At 43.6% G+C, this 22,920-nt stretch overlaps 1 long non-coding RNA gene across 3 annotated transcripts in view; it reads left to right on the forward strand.

The window, feature by feature from the left end:
• The first annotated feature begins 228 nt into the window (after positions 1–228).
• LOC145717984 (uncharacterized) overlaps positions 229–22,920 on the forward strand; it is a 51,329-nt gene continuing 28,637 nt past the window's right edge. The window contains exons 1-4 of one of the 3 annotated variants that reach the window (XR_014141509.1): positions 229–433; positions 8,840–9,065; positions 17,326–17,425; positions 19,532–21,603. This is a non-coding gene — a long non-coding RNA (uncharacterized LOC145717984). Of the gene's footprint in view, positions 434–8,839; positions 9,066–17,325; positions 17,426–19,531; positions 21,604–22,920 lie in introns of those variants that run through there. The other 2 variants (XR_014141507.1, XR_014141508.1) reach the window with 2 other exon arrangements.

Consider the following 22,920-nt stretch of genomic DNA (forward strand, 5'->3'; position numbering starts at 1 on the left):
CTAGTCCAATATTATAGCTTCAATGAAATCCACTGATATATTATTTCCATCCACAGCCACATTCCTTTTTCTACATCACTTTATGTATGTGGCTGTGTGTCTAAATGCAGACATAAACATATTCATAAAGAAGGATGGCTGTGACTGTGGTTATAAATGTGCTTTTAGCTTTTTTATCTCCCTGGTGCAGATGACTATGTGTCTTAAACCCCTCAAGTGAGCTATGTTTTGCCTTAAAAAGCTGGTGCTCCAAAAATAAGGCTTGGGCTGAGTCATCAAGCCCGGAGCTAGGGAGGGGATGTGATGGAGGAGGAGGTAGGGAGGCCTTTTCAGTCAGGATGCATTTAACAAACCGGGAGGACTTTGTCCCAGGGATTGGCAACCTACGGCCGCCAGGCTACACCCCACCCTCTGCCTGTTCTGGAAATAAAGTGTGAGTAGAACACAGCCACCTTCGTTCATCGAGATATTACCCACTGCTGCTTTTGTGCTACAATAGCAGAGTTGAAGAGTTGCAATAGTAACTGTTTTTGGCTTAAAAACTTAAAATATTTGCTATTTGGCCCCTCAAATCTTTTGCTGACCCCTGCTTTTACTTAATACCTGCAAACATGTCATATTTCCCCCATTGTTCTATACTTTGATTAATTTTAGCAGCCTAATACCCTAATGAGGAAGTTATGGTTTGTGTCTGTACGTCCAATTTGATGAGGAAATGAAGCTGATGAGGAAAATGAAGCTCAGGGAGGTCGTAGGACTTGCCGCAGATCTGTCATCTAGAACTAGCCAAGAGGGACCAGCACTAAGATTTCTCAATCCTCTGTGTACTTGTACTCCATATCAGCTTCTGAATGGGAAACTTTCTATTAGGTATGCTTGGGGGTGAATACTCTATCTTTCTATCATCTATCTATCATCCATCATCTCAGCTTTCTTGAGGTAAGTAGAGATGAAGAATTGAAATACAAGTTATTAGGCCTGTCCTTTTGTAGACTCAACACTATCCTAGAGTGTAAAGGACACTGGTTTGGGAGCCTAAATTCTCATTCAATCCCTAACTAACTGAGCAGCCATGGGGAAGTCACTTGGTTCTTCTGGGTCTAGGTTCTCCATCTATAATATAAGTGGGTAAGTTAAAAAAAATTTCTAAATCACTGACAACTTGAACTTTCTACAAAATGCCTCGGTTAACCTCCCTCTCTAACACCGTGTACACAGCATTTCTTTACACGGTTTCTTGTAGCATCAGCAATCCCCAGTCCCTAGGCAGTAGCAGGTAGGTTGTGCAGGAGCTGGGGAGGCAGTGGGCAGCAGGAGGGGATGGTGGTCCTAAGATCTTCTGTCCCTAGCTTTGTCTCTTCCCCGTTCCATGGGTCCCCTTACTACAACTAGTGCTTTTCCCTTACATTTCCTGGAAAATTGCAACTCTGCAAAGAGTCTGACGAGGGGGCTGGTGTCTGTATAAAAAAGGGACAAAGAGAATAGTCACTTATTTTGTTACCAAAGAGTCTTTCTTTTTTTTTCCTTTTAATGGAATGTGCTATTTTTAAGTCCCAGTCAGCCTGAGAGTGCATGTGCAGCAATTGCCCTGAACACATTTGAATAATGTCTCTGCATCCTTCTGCGATGTGGTGCAGAACAACAACTTTGTACTTTGCATTTTTATTGTGATGAAGATATTTTATGACAGTATTTGAATCCCAACCAAAAAAAGAAAGAAAAGAAATTCCTGAAAACAAGGCATTTCTAGACCACTTACACAGAAAGAAAGTGGCCCAGACCAATCCCCTCTTGGGAAGTTTGGGTCGGTGTAGGGCTGGTCCCCCAAGGCAGCAGGGAGTCCTGGGCAATCTGTAGAAGTTAGTGAGCACTCCATTTAGAGCCTCCAGTGTCCCACTCAGCCCCCAGCCCCCACTGGCAGCATCAGGGTCAACCCCAGGGCAACAGCAGCAATTCCAAAGTCAGCTTTATTCCAGTTGAATTTGCCTTTTAGTGTGTATCAGGCAGGTTCCAGCCAACAGAAGCATTTTAGTACGGGGAAATAGAAGATATGGGAGGAGCTAAAAATTCTAAGAGAGCACTGTGAGATAACTTAGAGAGTCAGCAATATCGGACACTCCTATCACCCCTAGAGCTAGAGAAACACAGGGGGGGAGATGCCGTTACCAGGGCTTAGGAGCCAGAGCTACCCAGGGAAACTGCGCCCACAGCAGGGGCCGCCGGTAGGAGCTGGGCCACAGGACGATTGTTTGAGGGGAGCTGGCACCATGGGGGAGACATAGTCACTTCCAGAGATGCAGCCGAAAGCAGGGGGAGTGAGGGAAGAAATTCCCTGGCCTCTCCCTTCCTTCTGCCCTCCAGTCTCCTGCCAGTGACTCCCATTAGTGGACTCAACAAATTAGCAAGAGAGCCTTGGAAATGTAGTTTTCAGGGTCAGCTTCTTATAACAAAAGCCATGCTAGAGAAGGGAGTGGGGAGAAGAATTAATTTGAAAGAAACAGGCAAAAAAAAAAAAAAAAGAAAAGAAAAAAAAGAAAAAAAGGTACTTTGGACATTGTTCATTCTGTCAACTCTATTACCCTTAAAAAAGTCTCTGTTGTCCTGGAAAGATTCCCTTCTGCACCTAGGACATGCCTATGATTAGAGGTGACAGAAACAGAGCCAGGAAAAACTGATATGTATGCAGACCTGGGTCTAGGCAATGGGGGCGTGCAGTGCAGAGCCAGGGGTCACATGGACTTGTGTTGGTGTCTGGGAGTACAAACTAACAGGATTGGTTAAAAAGAGGCTGCAGCAGAAATAAAAATTATAGAAGATTCTTATGATCAGAAATTATGATTACATCGTGCTTCCTGGTGGCCAGCTCATAGTTGGGCTTGATTCCAGCTAGCAGCTAGTAGTGTAAGGAGCAGGCTTCCTGAGGGAGGGATTGGCATGCTGTGAACCCAGAATTTAGGCCTCCATCAAACAGAACAGGGCTTAAACCTTGGCCCCAGTCCAAGCAGTGTCAACCCAAGCCTGGTCCTTACGCAATAATCCATGCAGTGGCTGCCTACCCAGTTTGCACCTAACCTATTGTTTCTTGGTCTTAACTTTCTGATTCCAAAGATTTGACTTTTTATTTATTTATTTATTTATTTGAGAGAAGGGAGAAAGAGAGAGAGGAGGGGCAGAGGGAGAGTGAGAGAGAGTCTTAGACTCTGCGCTGAGCTCGGAGCCTGACGCAGAGCTCGATCTCACAACCCTGAGATTACGACCTAAATCAAAACCAAAAGTCGGGCACTTAACTGACTGAGCCACCCAAGAGCCCCTCAAAGATTTGACTTTTATGTCTACCTCTGGCTCCTTCAGAACTGTTTTTCTCTGCTGCTTCTGGCTTAGTCCACTCTTGTCACCCTGGTACTTCCCATTGTCTTGGGAAGAACTCCCTGATCTGGCTCCTTGGCCTATAGAATGCTTCCCCTGCCCCTGTTCTAATGCCCACCCTCTGGCAGCCATGGCCAGCCCTCACCCTGCATGAGGATGCATTCTGAAAAGCAAAGAAGCAATGTGTCAGGCAGGGAGAGCATAGAGTTTCTGTTGGATAGGCTGGAAAAACATGGTAGAGGCCAGGGAAGACTGAGGTCCCTAATATATTCATCCTGGTCAGTTGGGGAGATGTGGCTGTCAAAGCTTCACAGATTATCTTTTTACACATATATCACAGGTCTCCTCACCAGTCAGCAATATGTGTGCCCTTCCATCTATCTCAGAAATATAAGGAAATCTTTCACATATCCTTTCCTTTCCAAAATGGCAGCCACTTCTTCTGTTTTCAAGAGTTTCTTTGTTTGCTTGTTAAGAGACAGTAAGTCAAACCTTCTGTATTTAAATACTAGTTCCACCATTGACTACCCTTATAACTTCAGAGAATCATTTAACCACTATTAGAATCAAACTCCACATCAGTAAAAGAGATATAATCTCCCTGACAGGGTTGCATTAAAAAATTTAAATTGAGCAATTCCATAATGAACTTAATGTAGTAAATGTTGATTGACATCATCATTACTATCATCATCATCATCATCATCATCCAAGACTGAGCAGTAAAAATAGTCTTCCTGGCTCTCCACTCCTTTCACACTTCCCACAATAACATTATCAGCTTGCTTTTAATGGTTTTTACAAATCACTGCCAGACAAAAGATAGCAGGTGTTGTATATGTCACTAAATTAAAAAAAAAAAATCTTAAAAAGTCCTCATTTTCACTGTCCCCCATCAGTAATTCCTACATTTTTATTTCTTCTGGGTCTTAATAGACTTGTTGGCTTCCTATTTTTTATTTGGAAACAGCAAAACTTTCTTGGCTCTTCTCTAGTGTCTGTTAATTCTTCGCCTCACAAGAATCTGACTCTCCAGGATCTACGTTTATCTATGTTCTGGTTCATGTTTTGGTTTCGTTATGGCTTATCTGTAGCTGACTGTTTACCTCCTAGGCCTCTCTCATCCTCCTACAAACTCAGCTTCCAAAAGTTCCTGAAGAGAGTAAAACTCACCTTTTCAGGAGTTTGAGGCAGAGAAAGAAGGCATTATTTATAAAATTCTCCAACATAACTAGCCTTCTGGAACTAGATGTAACCTGGCTATCAGCTGAATCACATGGTGGTTGATTTCTAGGCATGTGTCCTTGTTTTTCTAGCATATTGTTCACCAGATCAGGCCTTGAAAATGTGGGTAATGAATTGACAAATAAAATATTTGTTTATATTGGGGCAATCTTGCATTCCTTATTGGTAGTAGGATAAGAACACAGAACCTTAGACTCAGCCCAGTGGATTTCTCATCTGATATGCTCACAAAAAGATTTAAAATCCCAATGTTTTAAAACAGATTGAAAATAGGCCATAAAGAGAAGAAAAAAGAAAGAAAGAAAACTGTAAGTTAGCTGTGACCCAGTCTGATCCTATAGTTAAGAACTAAGTGGATGGGGCACCTGGGGGCTCAGTTGGTAAGTGTCTGACTCTCAGTTTCAGCCCAAGTCATGATCTCACAGTTGTGGGACTGAACACCTTGTCAGGCTTTAAACTCGTTGCGGAGTCTGCTTCAGATTCTCTCTCCCTCTCCTTCTCTCTCAAATAAATAAATAAATTCTTTAAAAAAAAGAACTAATGGACATACTACCTAAATTAAAATTGTAGCTCCAATACCTATTAGTTGCATGACTTTAAACAAGGTTCTTAATGGCCTAATGCCTCAGTTTCCTCATCTGCAAAATACATATAGTATCTACTTTATAAGATTATAGTGAGGTTTAGGTGAATTAATACATGTAAAACACTTAGAACAATTTCTGATGGCTCAGGAAATTAAGGTGACAAATACAATCACAAAATTTCAGTGACATCCTCATATGTCTACGGATCAACCGGGGCAACTCGGAGCAGCAAGTTATATCAGGGTGCGCCATGTTTCTCTCATCCTCCTTGGGCAGAAATAGTCTTCTACTTCTATGGCATGAGAGGGCAAGCCCAAACAAGTAAGCTTCTTTCTTACCTGGTTATATCCTGTTGGCCAAGCTGTTCTTATGGATGAGCCCAAAATCAAGAACCAGGGAAATATATTCTTTCTTCGTTGGTGGTGGCACTGTGAAATTACATGGTTAAGGACATGGATTTGAATGGGAGGAAGTATGAAAAATTGGGACCAATAATTTAGTTTACTACATTGGCACGTAATAAAATTTAATTAATGTTAGCTATGGCCAGTAGTACTATCCCTAGACAATCTTGAAAGAAGAAGGTTCTGCTTTTCTACTATGTCTATCTAATACCCTCTTTCCCTTCCTGAGCACTGCCTTCATATACTCCCATTACTGGCTTGTTATGAAGTGACCCCTGATGGCTCCATGTTGTTTAGGGCCTCTACAGCAGTGTCCCATGCTGGCTCACACTGGCAATACAACTTCTCCTATCAACTTTTCCCCTAAAAATATTTAGTTGGCCCACATCCCATTTCTCCTCTTCTCCAAGACAGGTGCAAGTTGACAGGGAATCTGATGAAAAGCTGGTAGCTTTCTACATTAACACTGCAAGTGGTCCATTTATTTTAATAGAGGGCAAAAAGTTTTAATGGCAAAAAATTCAGGTAATAGGAGAGGCTTGCAGAGGGAGACACTTAAGGATTTGGGAAACATGGACCAAAAAGTATACTCAAGAGGATATCAAGTTGACTTCAGTGTGTTCATGTCTTAATCTCTGGAACTGGTGAATATGTTACCTTATATGGCAAAAGGGACTTTGCAGTTGTGCTTAAGTTAAGGATCTTGAGATGGGGGAGATTAGATTTTTGGGGGGCGTCCAATGTAATCAGAAGGGTCTTTATAGAGGGAGGTTCTAGAATTGGAGTCAGACAGGAAGCAATGCAATGATGGAAGTAGAGAGACAGAGAGAGAGATGGGAAGATGTCACATGACTGGCTTGGAAGATGGAGGATGGGACCACAAGCCAAGGAATGCAGGAAGCTTGTAGAAGCTGGAACAAGTGAGGAAATAGATTCTCCCCTAAAGTCAGAAGGAACACGGCTCTGATGACACTTTTAGGACTTCAGACATTCAGAACTATAAGAGAATAAATTTGTGTTGTTTTTAACCGCTAAGTTTTGGCAATTTCTTACAGAAGCAATGGGATCCCTATCACTTCGGAAAAATGAAATCAGGCAATAGGCCATAGTCCTTCTTCTCATATGGCCATAACTAAAACTGGAAAAGACCCAGAATTTTCTCTCTGCTAGGCCAGGAGACTTATACTTCTTTTTCAATTACGCTAATGCAGTGCTTTCAGTAAGACAAAGAGTTAGGGGACCAAGCATCTAGGCTCCATAGACTCCTAGCAAGCTGGCTTAAAGACAAACTTTCTTAATGTCTGTCTGTCTCATGTCTCAGCCTATCAACAGTTCTGTTGCCCAGCACATCTAGAGGGCCTGTGCACAGCCTTCTTTGTTTCAAAGGTCATGACCAATGTGATCCATTTCCTAGTTTCTTCTAAACATGGGCTTTCAGAATCTACATTCTCAGTATATATGGACTGTTCAGGGTGGAAGTTCTGTGACTGCCAAGGTCTGCCTTATGGATAGGCAATATAAGCAAGAAGTTACTTGTGAAGTGTGAAGGCTATGCTCATCCCTGCTACCTTATAGGACTTGATTAATCTGAAGATGATAGAAAATACCAAGCGGCTTAAATAAGACTGATTTATTTCCTCTCTCTTTTAAAAGAAAAGAAAAACTGACACCAGGTAAGGAAGACTAATATGTAGATATGGTTAGTAGGGAGCCAACCTCCTTCTTTCTGTTCCACCATCTTAAAGCATTGCTTCATACTCAAAGTTGATTTGTTGGCCAAGCCAATTGGCAGAGCTCCAGACATTATGTCCATCTTTTTGGCAGGAAGAAGGAAAAAGAGGAAATGCAAAAGAGCATGCCTCTCAGAGGAAGCATTCCCCCTTTCAATTAGCTTTCTTGGAAGACCCCCATGACCACCACTTACATTTCATTAGCCACCCTTAGCTTTAAGGAAATTTGTTAAAAGTAATCTTCCCCCACCCCCACTCTCAATGGGGGTATTGTCTCAAAGAAGAGCATTCAAATTCTGTTAGAAGGAAAGAAGGGGAGAATGAATACTGGTTAGACAACTGTTTCTAGCATAGTCTACCCCTTCGCTATCCAATATCCATAAAGACTATGCATAAAATACATTCACCACCTCCTTGAAAGAGTCAATTCAAAATTCTTATCAGATTGTTCTATCTAGCTCAAAGTGCAGGGTATCTAGACAATGTGCTGTTCTTTGCATCAAATCTGGGTGTTTCTTCTTGTAATCCACTTGCACATAAACCTAAAAGCAAGTTACCTGCTCTATCGACACACTGGGATGAAGAAAAAATGGGTATTGCCATAAAAACAAACAAACAAACAAAAACCTTCTATTTGGAAAAGGGGAGAATGAGAAACACCAATCCATAACAATTTCAATTCTTTTTGGTAAAAATAGTAAGGACTCCTAGCCCCGCCAGTGGAGGATTTCAGTGGAGTGTGCGATACGTTTATCAGGCAGCCTCAGTTCTGCTATCTGGGAAGAACTGTCTTCCTTGTCTCTTCTTCTGTTGCCCCTAGCCCTGCATGCTAGAAGTCTTATGATTGCTCATCATCCTCTATGACCGCCTTTGAAGTAGGTAGTGGAGCATCCTCCCTTGGAGGGCTGTATATCTCTCCTAGCCCACTTGCTGCTGGTGCAGTTTTGGGGCCCAGACATTGCTTTGAAGATAGAGGTCTCAGGCTGCTTGCTGAGGGCGCTGTTTAGGTTTATTATGATTATTATCTTGTTTTCTCTAAAGTTGACCAGGCTTCCACTAGTCTTCATTGTCCACAAAGTAATTGTAGGCTAAGAAGAGCTTTTAAGTAGGAAGGGTTTCATCTTTTATTTACCGGTCTCTGTGCTCTGCTATGCCTTGCTTTCTCAAAATAATGGTCACTTCCTGGATTCATCTGAAATAATGAGCTTAGACAGGAATGTAATACCTTTAATCCTATGTTTTCAGCCGGTTTCTAACTTCCTATGAAAGGATATTAGTCTTATGTGCTGTAAATACAGCAATTTTACAGCTGCTACTTACAACTGCCTCAATTTGAGGTACAAATGCATTTGGCTTTTTCAACCCTGCAAGGCCTAAATTAGGAGACTCCTATTCTACCCAGCTTGCAGACTATAGGTAGGAATATCTCCTTCAGTAAACTGGTATTTCTCTCCATCTGTGTTTATGGTATGGCGAGCTCCACTCTGAGCTTCTTTCTCTCTTGTAGGACTCTACAGAAAGCAGCAGGAAGAGGCTAGCACATATCAACATTTTTAATTTTCCTACCATTTTCCCAACTTCAACCTTGGCCAGCATGCAATCTGATTTCCAAGGTATAGTAGGCAACAGACTGACAAAACGGGTCACCCCTGAAGTAACAAGGCCAGCATGGTTTTCAGACTACAATATTGGACTCCTTGATATCTGCATCCCCACCTCCTCCATTCAGCCAGGTTGGTATTTTGGGTTCTGTTTTCTCTAGCATCCTATTTCTAGCAACCAAATTCTGTGTCAATTATGAAATGTGTTTCAGCTGCATGTAACAGAAAACTCATATAGGCCATATAAACGGGGTAGATGTTCATTTCTCTCTCATGTGAACGAAGTGGGTGGTCTGGGATTGGTATAGCAGCTCCAGAGACTTCACGGGACTAGGTTGCCTGTACCCTTCTGCTCCATCATCCTTGAGACTACCTCATTGTTTGTAGTGTCTATTGACTTTCCAGCCATCACCTTCAAGGTTCCCAGCAAGAGGAAGGAGAAGGGAAGAGAGGTGCTGAACAAAAGTAAAGCCTGCCAGCTGAGTCAGCTTGATTTAAAATTCCTTCCTCTGTGCTTCTCCCAGTGACTATTACTTACATCAATTTGGCCACATCTAACTACATGGGAGCTGGGGAAATAGCTTAGCACACGGCCGTTCAGAATAAAATTGGGTTTCTGTTAGCAAAAAAAGAAAAGAATAATGGGCAGTCAACTCTCTGTTCTTTCCACATTTTCCAGAAATTCTGTGATCCCCTGCCTTGTCCTGTTAGGAATATGGCCAACACCCCATCTGCATTGTAGCTGATTGCCAGAGACTTAAGCTAAATATTTCCTGGGGTGGGGGGGAACAATAATTGTGAATCATCTGCACCTAAATGCTAATGCATTTCCTGTCATTTCCTGATAGTGGTGTGATGTAAGGGAGGGACAGAGGTGAAGGGGAGCCTCAGAAGGCCACTGCCGCCAGAGGAGGGGAAGGATAGGAAACGGATACCAGAGTCCATCTCATCAGTTTCTCTGAGGTGGCCTCATGCTGTGGCCATGAGCAGATGACCAGCTCCTCTTTCACATCTTCCTACCATGATCAGGGTCACAGTTGAACAGTGTGTTCTCTGCCCTGTCTGTAACCCCCCTGAGTAGGCTTCCAGATCACTCATGCTGCACCATCCTGCCTCTAGGAATATGGAGTGGGGCAAGAGGCTTGCTGGACAGTGTCACATGTTAGCTTCTTCTTGGTTTGTTAGGGAGAGGTGGTTTGACACAGGAAACCTAATGCCTTTATGGTGAAATGGTCACTGTACTCCAAGAATATCTTTCACACAGTGTTGTCATCTCTTAGCAAACAATACACCAGACCTGGAATATCTCACTTCTGACAATGGATTTGTCCCCAGCTTGCAGGACCAGATACTGGGAAATGGTCAGAGTCGGTGAGCACCCATTGGTTGGATATTCTGGTGCACTGTCTGGGACTGGGACACTTATTTCCCCAGCTGCTGGGAGTATTAGTGGCTGAAGGCTCTTCCCTGGGTCCCTCTCTAGGATTTGCCTTTGGTCAAAGAAAGTCACTTGACACAAGGTCATACTCCTTCCTCATGGGGTGGGAGGTTAAATAAAGGCTGGACTCCCTTACCTCAAAACAAGACAACTGCAAAGGACCATTCCAGCTCCAGGGTCTCTCGCAAGTCGCAGGGAAATCTGTCCCTGTTGCTGGCAAATGATGACCCAACTTCTCCTATTGCCTCGTCCTGCTTCCCTCACTTCTTTTAGGTATTGATTTTGAAAGAACTTTTGTAGGAAAACTTCTGCATACAAATCTAAGTCTCAGTCTGTTTTTCAGGAAACTTGACTTGCTAATGCCTGGGAGGTGAGGAAGCAAAGCAGAAATTACCTTTCTGGGTCATAGTCCATTTGGACCAGTGTCATCCCTTTTAATGGCAGTGCCTGGTTATCTTCACCAATAACAGCTTCTAGGGCTACAGATGACCTCCAGACTCCATTGTTTCCTTTAATAATCTATAAAGCCTGTCAAGAATTTATCAAGAACTTGTGTGCCCATTACATTTTTTAAAGGCTTATTTATTTATTTTATAGAGAGAGCATGTGCGAGTGGGAGGGGCACAGGGAGAGGGAGAGGCAGAGAATCTCAAGCAGATTCCCTGCTGAGCTCAGAGCCTGACATGATGCTCGATCTCATGGCCCTGAGATCATGACCTGAGCTGAAATCAAGAGTAGGATGCTTAACTAACTGAGCCACCCTGGAGCTCCTGTGTGCCCATTACATTTTTAACCTGTATCTCCCATTTGGGAAATTGATTCTGTAATTTTGTCTTATAAAGTTTATTAAAAAGTTTTTCTTAAATGAAACCCCTTTCAGACATTAAGGGGTACCCTTGCTTATAATGGATTATAAACAATGCCCTGTGCCCTACCTATATTATAGGTAACACATAGACATTCTTTCCTAAAATGTACCCCTTTGTTTACACTAATGTTTATCAGCCCTCTGTGAGAGTATTATGTTGTAGGTGTAGGGAGGAACTGTGCGATGTCCCCTAAGAGCTTGGAGATAAGAGAAATAAGATTAGCTTTTAAGGATTCAACTAGTAAAATCCACACACAATGTTTAGAAATCTGGATGAGTAAATAAGAGCCTGTCTGTAAATATGTGACCAAGGGATTTGCACTGTCCCCCAATTCCACACAAGGTGACCTGGATCTCAGAGATACAAGACAGGAGTGTGGTTAATATTTAGTAAGCAAAGATGTAATCAATTGCATTGTAATGCATGAACATAAAGGAACGGTCTGGATCACAGAAAGTATAGCTCAACAGGACAAAACTTGCCAGTGTTTTTCCAGCATTGTCCAAGCTGAGAAGACACTGAATCTGCAAGACAACCTTAATTTAATTACTAGAGAGGTGTTCTGTAGCAAAGGGCAGGAATGATTCATCATACCACGTCATGGCCTTGATAAAATCTCTCAAACTCTCCATATCCTTTGCTCTGAATCTCTGCTTACCATGCATTTGAGAGTTATTATTTTGACCTCTCCAGGAAGGGACTGTCCCCGGGAGGAGAAATGAGAATTCCTTTCATTGGATCAAAATAATTTCCACTGTTTACTAATAAGCTTTCAATCTCCTGATGTGTTTTCATTTTAATTTGGTTAATGTGAGTCAGTGTCCCTGCCTCCATCTTGACTTCAGGACAATGACAAAGTTGGGATCCCATGGGCATGGTGAATTCATCAAGGTAATACCACCTCGTGAGATGACTTGGAAAAGAGCCAGCTAGTCTTCATCTCTTGACCCCTCCCCTAGCAAAGTGGTCAGAGACCTTTGAAGAACTTATCTGTATCTGTCTACTTAATGATTTACATCCAGGAAATGCTGAAATGCTGTATGTCATTGGCAACTTGGGGGATTTCTCTGTGATCCTGCCCTTCCAGATGGCTTGTAAAAACAAGAGATAAAAATGCCTCCCAGGCTGGAGAGACCTGTTACATGTATATCCTTGTAAGCACAAGGCCTGTTCATTTCCACACTTGATATCATAAATATATAAAAATATTACTCTTTGACAAAATATTTCCTCCAACCACAGATGTTTTGCTGGAGCAGGGAGCACTTCCCAAAAGCTTCAGGAAAGCTTGCATTAATCACAGTGTGGCTGCTTTCTCTACTGGGCCATTATGCTGGATCTTTAGACCACCGCTGCCCAACAGGTCCCAAAACCAGATTGCTCAAAGCGCTGCACTCCCCTTGGCCACATTCCTCTTGGTATGACTTTTCTTCTGGCCCTGAACTCTTGGCTTCTTATCCCCATTCTGTCTGCCAAATCTGGCTTGCCCAGATTCAGTGCCCTTCTGGACCTTCCCTCGGTGCTCTACCCTCAGTTTCCCAAATGCTCTATGGGCTAGCCTGCTCTCCAACTCTGAGTATTAGCTCGTCTCTGGTTCATGTTATCCATGACTCAGCCTCCATTCCTTTCTTTTCTTAAGACTGGGGAAAATAATTCATTTTCCTGAAACCCAACCACTTTGGGATTTTGTCTCCCACGTGGGAAAAATGAATGAAGTTGCTCCTCTGTCCTACACTCGTTGCCTGTAGGAAGGTAAGGCTGCGCTGCAGGACGGAGGGTCAAGTTGGCAGCAGGGTTAGTAGAGCGGGGGTTGTGGGACCTAGAGGCAGCACTGTGGAACATCCCCATGGCCCTATTCTGTTTCCCAGCAACACTAGAGGAGTGACTCCTGACATTCCCAGGCTTTCCTACAAAGTGACAATTCTCATGCATTGCCTCTATATAGGAAGATAGTATTTGTAAGTAATGCTTCCTCTTCCCGCAAATTTCCCCAAATTTCCTATTAGATTCATTTCCCCTTTTATCATCCCAGGAGAATAGGAGAAGGATGATACAGAAAAAAAAAAATGGAGATTGGGAACTAATTCTTTACTTTAGAAGAATACAGGAAAAAGAACAAGTTTTCTGTATTCCTGAGACTATAAGTGATTCTCTTGGTTGAAGGAGGGGAAGGAATCAGAAGGGAAGCCAAGATAATTTAATATTGGAGATACCTAAGCCTTAGGGAGGAGATGACTGAGTGACTGAGACCCTGGAAAAGTCTGGAGACTCTAAGATCAGAGGGGATCAGTGACATCCCTCTGCAGTCCCCATCATTTCCAAGGAGAGTCCAGCAAAATGGAAAAATGAAGGAGGAGAAACCAATGGCCTTGTGGTATATCTGGGGAGGTGGGTCTGAGACAGATTTGCAATTTCTCACAGCACGGAAAGAGTAGAAACAGAAGAATGCCTCCCATGTGCACATGGCCCATGGGGTTACAGCCCACTTTGCAGCTGGAATGAGAGGCTCTGGGAGGGAAACACATGGATAAAAGAAGATATCAAACATGACATGCCCACCCTTAAACCTTGGCATTATATAAGCCACTATATTAAAAGGCTTTTGACCTAACTGAAAGTAAGTTTTCATTATCTGGCAAAGTTGGAACTCAAAGTAGCTATTAGTATTAGTTACAGGAAATAAATAAATCTAAATTTCTTACCCATCTGTGAATTTGTGGATTTAATATCACAAGCAATATGTTGGAAATCTGGGTTTCCTAGGAAGCCCCATAGAGTAATTTTTGCCAAGTCATACTTATTGGTGTAGGAGGAAAAAGGAATGGTTCTTCTGCCATAATTTGGCATACCCTTCCAAGGACTCTATATTAGTCTGCTTCATCTGCTATAGCAATTAGTCTGCTTCATCTGCAAAACAAAACATCATAGGCTAGGTGGCTTCAACAACAGAAATTAATTTTCTCAAAGTTCAGAGGCTGGGAGTCTGATAATCAAGGTGCCAGCAAGGTCAGTTTCCGGTAAGGCCTCCTTCCTGGCTTATAGATAGCTGTTTTTCTTCTGTGTGTGTATACATGTGAGGAGGGAGGGAGGGCAGAAGGGAAGGGAGAAGAGAGTGTGAGTGAGAAAGAGGAGGGAGAGAGAGGAAGAGAGTGCTCATGTCTCCTTTCATAAAGACACAGATCCCCATTGGTTTAGGGCCCCACCCTTATGTATGATCTCATTTAATCTTAACTTCCTCCCCAAAGCCGTATCTCCAAATACCATCACCTTGGGAGTTAGGGTTTCAACATATGAATTTTGGAGGGACACAGTTCAGTTCATAACAGACCCTAAGGATTTCAGACCACTCTGCAGAGTATGATGGACAATTCATAATGTTCCAAATGACCATTCACTATTCTTTATTTGCGCCTCCAAATCTTTCTCCAACCTTCTCTCCCAGGTCTGGGCCCCATGGAGCCAATGCCCATGGACTGCTCATCCAGTGATGCATTGCCTTTTGGTTTCCAATTTGGTTTCATCTGTTAGGAGGTACTGACAGAATTAGAAAAGGGTAAGAAACTTTGGGACATTAGTCCTCTGGCTCTTCTCCTATTAATAGTCACATGTCCTATGGGACAGATCCCCACTTTCTGGGGTCCAGTAACAGCTCCCTCCTTTTGCCCCTTCAGCCTAGGTGTGATAATGCTTATGCTATTGCTAGTCTCTGGGTATTTCATGGTCCCTTATTAGTCCAGTAACACTGGCTACACCTCTGTAGAGCCCAGTCCCTTCATTAAACCCTTTGAGCATGCCTGGACTCTGATTTATATAGCAACAATGCAAAGTTCTAATCAAGCTCCAACTCAGCAGCTGAGGGGAGCTATCCCATGCTACTGAGTGAGCTTCTTTCAAAGAAAAAACCCACAAGAGAGTGAGTTATTGACCACTCCAGCTTCTCTGAGAGGTTAACATGGTTTGACATTATGACAAAGCTCTCTCCTGTGATAGGATGGAGCAGTGTTGGATGGTTCCTCTCCGTGCTTCTCTCAGGCCACGGAGGTGTTCAATAAATGACCACAGCTCTGTAGCCTTGCTATAAACATTACTTTAGGGAGGTGGTGTGATCCATAGTTGGAACCCTAGCAGACCAAATGGTAGGTAACAAGGAAGAACAAAGTGCAACAAGGGCTATAGAAATGAACTCGCCTCTATCCTCAAGGGGCTCACAGTTGAGTGGGGAGCTAGGTCAGTAACCAGTTATAGCACAATGAGTATCAGAATAGAAGCATCTACTAAGGGCTTTTCGAGATGAAGGGAAGGAGCACCTGTCTGCTTTATGCTGACTCTTGGACAAAGCGTAGGTCTTATCTAGTAAGAAAAGGGTGGGAAGGATGCTCCTAGCAGATGAGCAGCATGACAAAGCCCTTTGGTGTGGAGGAGTGTAGGACATTCCAAAGCCACAAGTAGCCAGTCTGCATGCGAGGGGAGGCTTGCAATAGTCAAAGTACTCTTAGAAACTCCTTAGGAGACTGATGTACCATTCCTTACTAAATCTAACAGAGATTGTTTCCCAATATTGAAACAAGATTGTGTGTCTTCATTTAAGCAGCAGATGAAGGAGTTGGCTTGGATTTCAAAGTCATGTTCAACAAAATGTATTTATCTTCAAACCTTAGGCTGAGTGGTGGCACTCACACTAAGAGAGGCAAAGGAGTGAAGAACAGAAGGAGGGGGCTGGGAGGGTTTACAGCTCCAGTCTCTCAGTGCATCTCAGGACAAATGTTCATCTAGCACAACAGGAATGAGGAACACCATCCGTTTAAATTATTGCTTCCTCTCGCTATTCCCATTTCTCTCAAGGCAAGTCTGTACCATGGAATCTGCCAGGGATGTGGCAACAAATGGCTGGACTGCAGAGTTTATACATGGCCTGAAGGGTGGCAGCTGGGAGCAGGAGGAGAGGAGGCATCGAAGAGGAAAATGGGGGAGTTGGTCAAGTGCCATATTGTGATATATCTTCTGTGCCCTGCTGTGCACTTTGGACATTGTCTTTTAAAAACTAGGGACCAGGGAAAGTGTCTGCATCCCATCCTGATGGGAGCAGAATGGGGGGATAGAAGAGGGGTAGAAAAGGAGGCAGGGAAATCATTTGGCAAGAAGCTGGGAAACCCAAACTAGCAATAATCAAGATCTCAGCCCATAAGACAATCACTGGAATAGAAAGGAAATGTCCACTTCCTGAAATATGTGTGTGGTATATCTGACAGGACTGGATGACTGGTGGGAATTAGGGGGATGAGAAATTGGGTTCAAATGACTTCTAGATTCTTGATTGGACAGCAGGAGAGATATTGGCCCTGAGTCACTGAGAATTCCTAGAAGAAAACAGATGACTTCTCCAATTAGGATAATTTGAGGAGGCTTTGTTTTTGTTTTTTGTTTTGTTTTACAAAGGGTCTCCTTATTTGTAAGGAGTATTGGCAGGGTACAGGGCAACCATGAGGGACTGTACAGGAAATTGGGGTGAGGGTCAAAGGGACAGGGAAGAGAACAGTGACCCAAATCAAGGGGGCAAGTCCTATAGAGCATTAATCTTCTGATAAGGGATACTGCCAGCCCAAGGGAAAGAGCACTAAGGTCCTTATGAGGTCCTTATAATAAGGTCATTATCCTCCCACTCCCTCAACTTCCTGCTCAGGCTCCCTATTGACACACCCAAATGGAAACAAAATGCATAGGAGCCTGTTGGTGTCAGTCTTTCAGGCATATCTCCAGAGACAGAAAGCAAAGTAGGAAAGTGTAGGAAGAAGATCTCATGCCAGCAAAAGGGGTAAATCTAAGATTTCCAGCCCAAGAGTTTTCATATGGATCAGGAGTTAAGGAGGAAGAGCAGGCTTGCAGGAGAAAATAACAAGTTTAGTTGATACAGGATGAAGATTGGGAGATGCTGGGTCCTCGTTCTAACAGGATCCAAGGAACGCCAGGAAGTCAAAACTGGATGAGAACCTAGTATGTGCCAGACCCTATTCTATGTGCTTTGCTCAACTTACCTTGTTGAAGTCTTACTACAATAGTTCAATGAAACATTATTTCCATTTTACAGTTAAGAAAATTGTGATCTGGTAAAAATGTGACTAGTCTAACATCAAACTCATAAGTATTACAAAGCAAGATTTGAATCCAGCCCTGCTCTGCTTTCAACGGTATGCTCTTTCTTGTCTGAAAGTTAATTAAGGCTGTGCAAAAAACAAGAGAGGATGGAAGCTCTCACGTCCCACTTCAGTGCCTACAATTACCCAGACAATTTATAAACAATTTCACACACTTCACCTCCAAGTTCGGATCAATGTCTATTTTCTATGGCTTTTTTTGGAGTGGCTCATTTACCCATCAGTTCCCTACAGACTTGAAAGCCCTCTTTGATTATGATATTTGGGGTTTTCTGCAGCCTTGGGCTCCAATGAGAACAGAAAAAGGGCACAGAGAGAGGTGGGGTGAGCCATGTGACAGCACTTCGCAGGGAAGTGGCATCACAAACTGGGGCTGAGCAACGTCATTGGATACCGGGTCATGTTGTTTGCTTGTTCCTACCTTGCCGGGTAGGATCGCTGTAGATGGCTTTGCCTTCTTGGCACCTGTGCAGTGTCTTCCTTTGATGCCAGTGGCCATGGCAAATGGCAAGGTGATCCATGTGTCTCATGGAGCTGATCATTCGTAAGGCAGAAACTTAGCCTCGTGGGTGAACAGATCCCTGGCATATTCTTCGTGTGCTCTTTATCAGCCTGTGGAGGGACCGAAGGACCAATTCCAGTTATATTTGATTGCTAGTTATAATCCTGCTTACAAGGTTTTCCTCTTCAAATTTGGAAGTTAACACTTAAAAAAAAAAACACAAAAAAACCTCCCTCTTCTTTCTCTTCCTCTTCTTCTCCCTGCCTTCTCCTTCTTCTTCCTCCACCTCCTTTCTTTCTCTTCCTCCTTTTCCTGCTCCCTTTTTCCTACCTCACTATATCCTACCAACTGGGTCAGTGTAAAAGACTCTGACCTATGAAATTTAAGCCCTTTGTCAAAACCTGCTGAATTTCTCAAACCATGGGGTACGTGAGAAAGGGGAATGCAGATTACCATCCTCATGCCAGCACTTCTAGGATGGACACACTGACAGCGACAGCAGCTGAATTCAATAACATGTCAACCCAAAGTATAGTGGTTAGAGCCCAGGAAGCACTACAGGGAGGCTGTCAGTGAAAAGCATCCCTCTGGAAAGCAAAGAACAGATGGCAGGGCAGAGATGGAGTGGAAACAGGAAAAGCAATATGGTGGCGGAATACTAGGAAATGAGCTTTATCATCTGTTAGTGCCATGGAAAAGTGTCAACTAGGCTTTGGGAGATCTCTCTGTGGCCCACAGATTCTTGAGGATAGTAGCCATAGGACCTCCCAAGGCATGCTTGAGGGGGTTTTCTGCCCAGCAGTCGTATTTAAGGCATGTCAGAAACCCAACTGGTCCCAGGGAAAGAGGGGGCTATTGTCCTGGTGGCAGAGTGGGGATGAGACAGCATGAAGTCCATGTGGGTCTTGAGGTGGGATCCTAAAAACTGAATCAAGTGCACCTTTGGGCTTCAAATGGCCACCTGGAAAGGACTAGATTCTCCGTCGAGACAGCTGAGGTAAATGGATTTCATAGCCAAATGTAACTAAGAATTACCACATTCTTCTTGTAGTCTATTCTCTTGGCATTTTGTGTAGTATTTTCTGTTCATTACACTTCTTAATATTACACTGTGATAAGAGTGTCCATAATTCACATATTCTCAGGAGTGCAGAGATAGGGGTGAGGGATGCTCCCTGGCAAGAGCCCATGAAACCGATCACCTGGAGAAATTCATGTCACACTATTACTGATTCAGATGGTACACGCTTCTGGCATTTTTAAGGAGGATGAGAAAAGAAAGATGTCTCTTGCTTGGATGGTAAACTCTGTCACTGTATAAAATACACCAAGTGTCCTTCTTTTCAGGTAATTTTCATGCCAGTTCAGCAGGTTTGGGTGTATGGGAAGAGAATTTCTAGAAAGATCAACATTGCTAGTTTCGTTCATCATTATCTACCACCTCGCACCAAGTGTTCATTCTGTAGATGGTACTTAAGATCCAGGAGCAAGTGGAGGTAAAATTTCTCCGTGGAAGCTACAAGTTGGGAGTCCTTTGTCATTGAAAATTATACACCAGCAGATTTTGGCTTTAGCAGCCCAAAAAAAGATGCAGTATGTTTCTGAAACCTAACATTTTTTTTTTCTTTCCCAACCAGGTTGCAAAATATAGGTTGCTCTCTGAAAACAGTTATTCTCCCTATCTTTCGTTTCTGTCTGGGAAGCTGTATTTGACAAGCCTCACATCACGCATCACAGAATCTCATCACCTGCACAGCCGAGAGTCTTACTGAGATTGAAGGTCCTTTCCTGTGTACCTCTGGTGGTGAGACTGGAATGAACATGGAGGCGGCTGGAACAGGAACGTGAAGTCCCTTTGATGATCTAGAAGAGAAGCCAGGGCCTCCAGGGCACAACCTGCCAGTCCACTCCCTCTTTCTGTGTGTAGACAGGAGCTGTGAGCCGGGCCTTTTCACCTGTTTCTCCCCGAGCCCTGTCTCCACTGGCACAGCCTGGAGCCACACTTTTCCCAGACGCACCTCCTGCATAAATGGCACCGCAGGGCTCAAGCAAGAGCTGTCCTTGTCTTGGCTTGTATTTGCCTCATCCTGTATTTCTTCTCCACGAGTCCCTCAATCCTACCTCCTGTCTTCCCAGGGCTCACTTCATCAACCTAGCCTGCCTGTGACCCCCGTCACCTTCTTTCCCAGGCTTCTGATGGTCTGAACACTTTCTCTTGGAAAATTGTCCTTTTCTATCAGTTTCCTATTTCTGCCATAGTGGAACACTACAAATGTAGCTGCTTGAAGCAACCGAAATGTGTTATCTTACAGCTTTTTAGGAATCCAACACAAGTCTTCCGGGCCGAAATCAAGATGTTAGGAGGGCTCAGTGCCTTCCTGGAGGTTTTGGAGAATAATCTGCTTCCTTGACTTTTATAGCTTCTAGAGACCACCCACCATGCCTGGGTTCATGGCTCCCTCCTGCCATCTTCAAAGCCAGCAGTAGCAGGTTGAGTACTCACCTTACTTCAGTGATCGCATCTCGTTCTCTACCTCCTCTCTCCACTTTTAAGATGTGTGTGATTTCACTGGCCCACCTGAATAATCCAGAACAACTTCCCCATCTCAAGTTCCTTAACTTGATGACAGCTGTGAAGAGCCTTTTGCCATGTGTGGCAATATATGCATGAGTGCCAGGGATTAAGATGTGACCATCTTTGGGATGCCATTATTTGGCATACCACACCCTTCCTGACCCCATTCCTTGGGAATATTCTAGGTGCCTAACACTAATTTGATATGCTAATTCATGATCAGGAAAGAATGGATTTATACCCCCCCACACGCAGAGGCATTGTGTTTACTTTTCTGCAGCTTTCTTCAATACCTAGCCCTAGGTAGTTTATAATACGGGAATCTGAGGTACTTTGGTGGGCACAGGGAGGTGCCATTCTGTTTGGGGTAAACAGAATGCTCTAGCCCCTCAAACCACAACATACTGACATTTGCTTACTCTGCCTAAGGTCAGATACATGTTCCACGAGACCTTCATTAGATCATGTAGCTTTGGGATCCAGACTTGGCATCATAAACTGGGGCTGAGCAACGTCATTGGATACCGGGTCATGTTATTTGCTTGTTCCAACTGCCTGCTGCAGCAAGTCATTAGAGCAAAGGAGTTTTTCCATATGACATTAATTTCTAGAGAAGAATAAAACCTTCTGCACTGTGTTCCTCCTCTGGTAGGTTAAGTTTCCTGAGGGTAAAGGAAAGTAGACGTTATTGATCTCTGACTTTCAAGCAATGCATGCATGCACTTGCACTCACACGCACATGCTCATTCAGACACACCGCACATCTGTGCACATGCTTATGGACAGGCAGCACAGCAGTGAGCACAAGCCACTTGAACTTGGAACATTCAGGATCAGCTCCTCCCTTTCTGTCCTGGATATCTCAGAGAGAACAGACCCAGCCCAGGAAACAAGGGGGAGATGAAAAGTGTGCAACCTTTGAGAAAGGTTTACAGGGAAAGCAAGGCTATTGATCGCTGTGTGATGAGAAAATGAAGAAGGATGTGGCACATTTCGTGATATTGATCTGACCTATTAGCAACAGTGACAGGTCACTCCATTCTCCCCAAATCCTCTCCAAGTTCCAAGCAAGAGTGCAGTGTGTGTGTGTGTGTGTGTGTGTGTGCGTGTAACAGAGACAGGGAGAGGAAGAGAGAACAGGAGAGAAAAGAACTAGAGAGAGAGGAGTACTTGGAATGAAGTGGACAAGTACTTGGAATTGATCAATTTTTAACCAGGAAAATGGGCAGTTCAGTGCAGACCTGCCAAGCTCTTGAGAATTTGAAGAGTAAGTAGTAGTCTAAACGAACAGTGTAAGGAGACACGGCAGTCTCCCAGAGGCACAGATTTTGGCCTGCACAGCTAGATTTCAGAAGCTTTTGGAAGCCTCTGTTCTTTCTTCAATGGTTGTCATGCATGAAAGTCCATTAGAGATTCATTGTGGGAAGGGGAGGGAGTTCTGTCTTTGCAAGAATATCCAATTTTAGAAGAAAGCCAGTACTCCTTGGATGGGAAGCTTACTTGCTCTAAAGTATTAATGCTATCAGAACTGATTTTCAATTGAAGGGGAAGCAGCTGGGTCCATTCTCAGCCTGCATCTCATGTGACACATGAGCTGCATTTGACCCAGCTGATCACACCCTGTCTGGCTTCCAGGATTACATACTTTCTGCTGTTCATCCTACCCCAAGGCTATTTTCTTTGTAATGTCCTTTGCTAGTTCTTCCTCTTCTCCCAAACCACTTAATGATGGAAAGCCCCAGGCTCAGTCCTTTGTCCTCTTCTCCTCACTATTTCCCCTCACTCCCTTAAAGATTTTATTTAGCCTCAGGCTTTATACATGATCTGTGCTGTTGGTTCTTTGTGTAGTCTCAACCCCAGATCGTTTCTCCACCCTCCTTTGCCCCAAGAGTCAGGCCGCTTCAGACAACATTTCCCAGGCCCGCTTGCTGACTGGCTTCTGACTCTGGCTGGTAAGAGATGGAGTTTTCCATGGTTCTACCCATCTCGGGGTTTCAGGCACACCATCCCCTCTCTGTTTCTCCATCAGACCTGAACACAGTAATGGCTTTCCATCCTTGCTGCTCCCTTGATGTCCACCACGCCTTGTTAGCCCCTTTAATCCTGCCAATATCTCTGTAAATAGCTCCTTTATTAAATTCTTTTTGGTTAAAACCTTTGAATGTGTCACTGTTTCCTGCAGGAGCTTGCCTGATAACACCATCTATAAGGCTGATGACTCCTGGATTTAATATGTTCAGCTCAGGTGTCTCCTGAACTCCAGGCCATAGGTCCAATGGGTATATAAACTTTGTCTGGATTTCTCCAAGTTATTTCAAACTTGACATGCCCCAATGTGAGAACATAATATTGACCCCAAATCTGCCAATGTCATTGTCTTTCCTATCTCTGGTGACAGAACAGCGTCCTTCCAGAGCTTTATCCCTATGTCCTGGGAGTCATCTTTGGTTC

Source organism: Leptonychotes weddellii, chromosome 2, assembly GCF_054177405.1.
Source record: "Leptonychotes weddellii isolate Sample4059 chromosome 2, ASM5417740v2, whole genome shotgun sequence".
NCBI classification, from domain to species: Eukaryota; Metazoa; Chordata; class Mammalia; order Carnivora; family Phocidae; genus Leptonychotes; species Leptonychotes weddellii.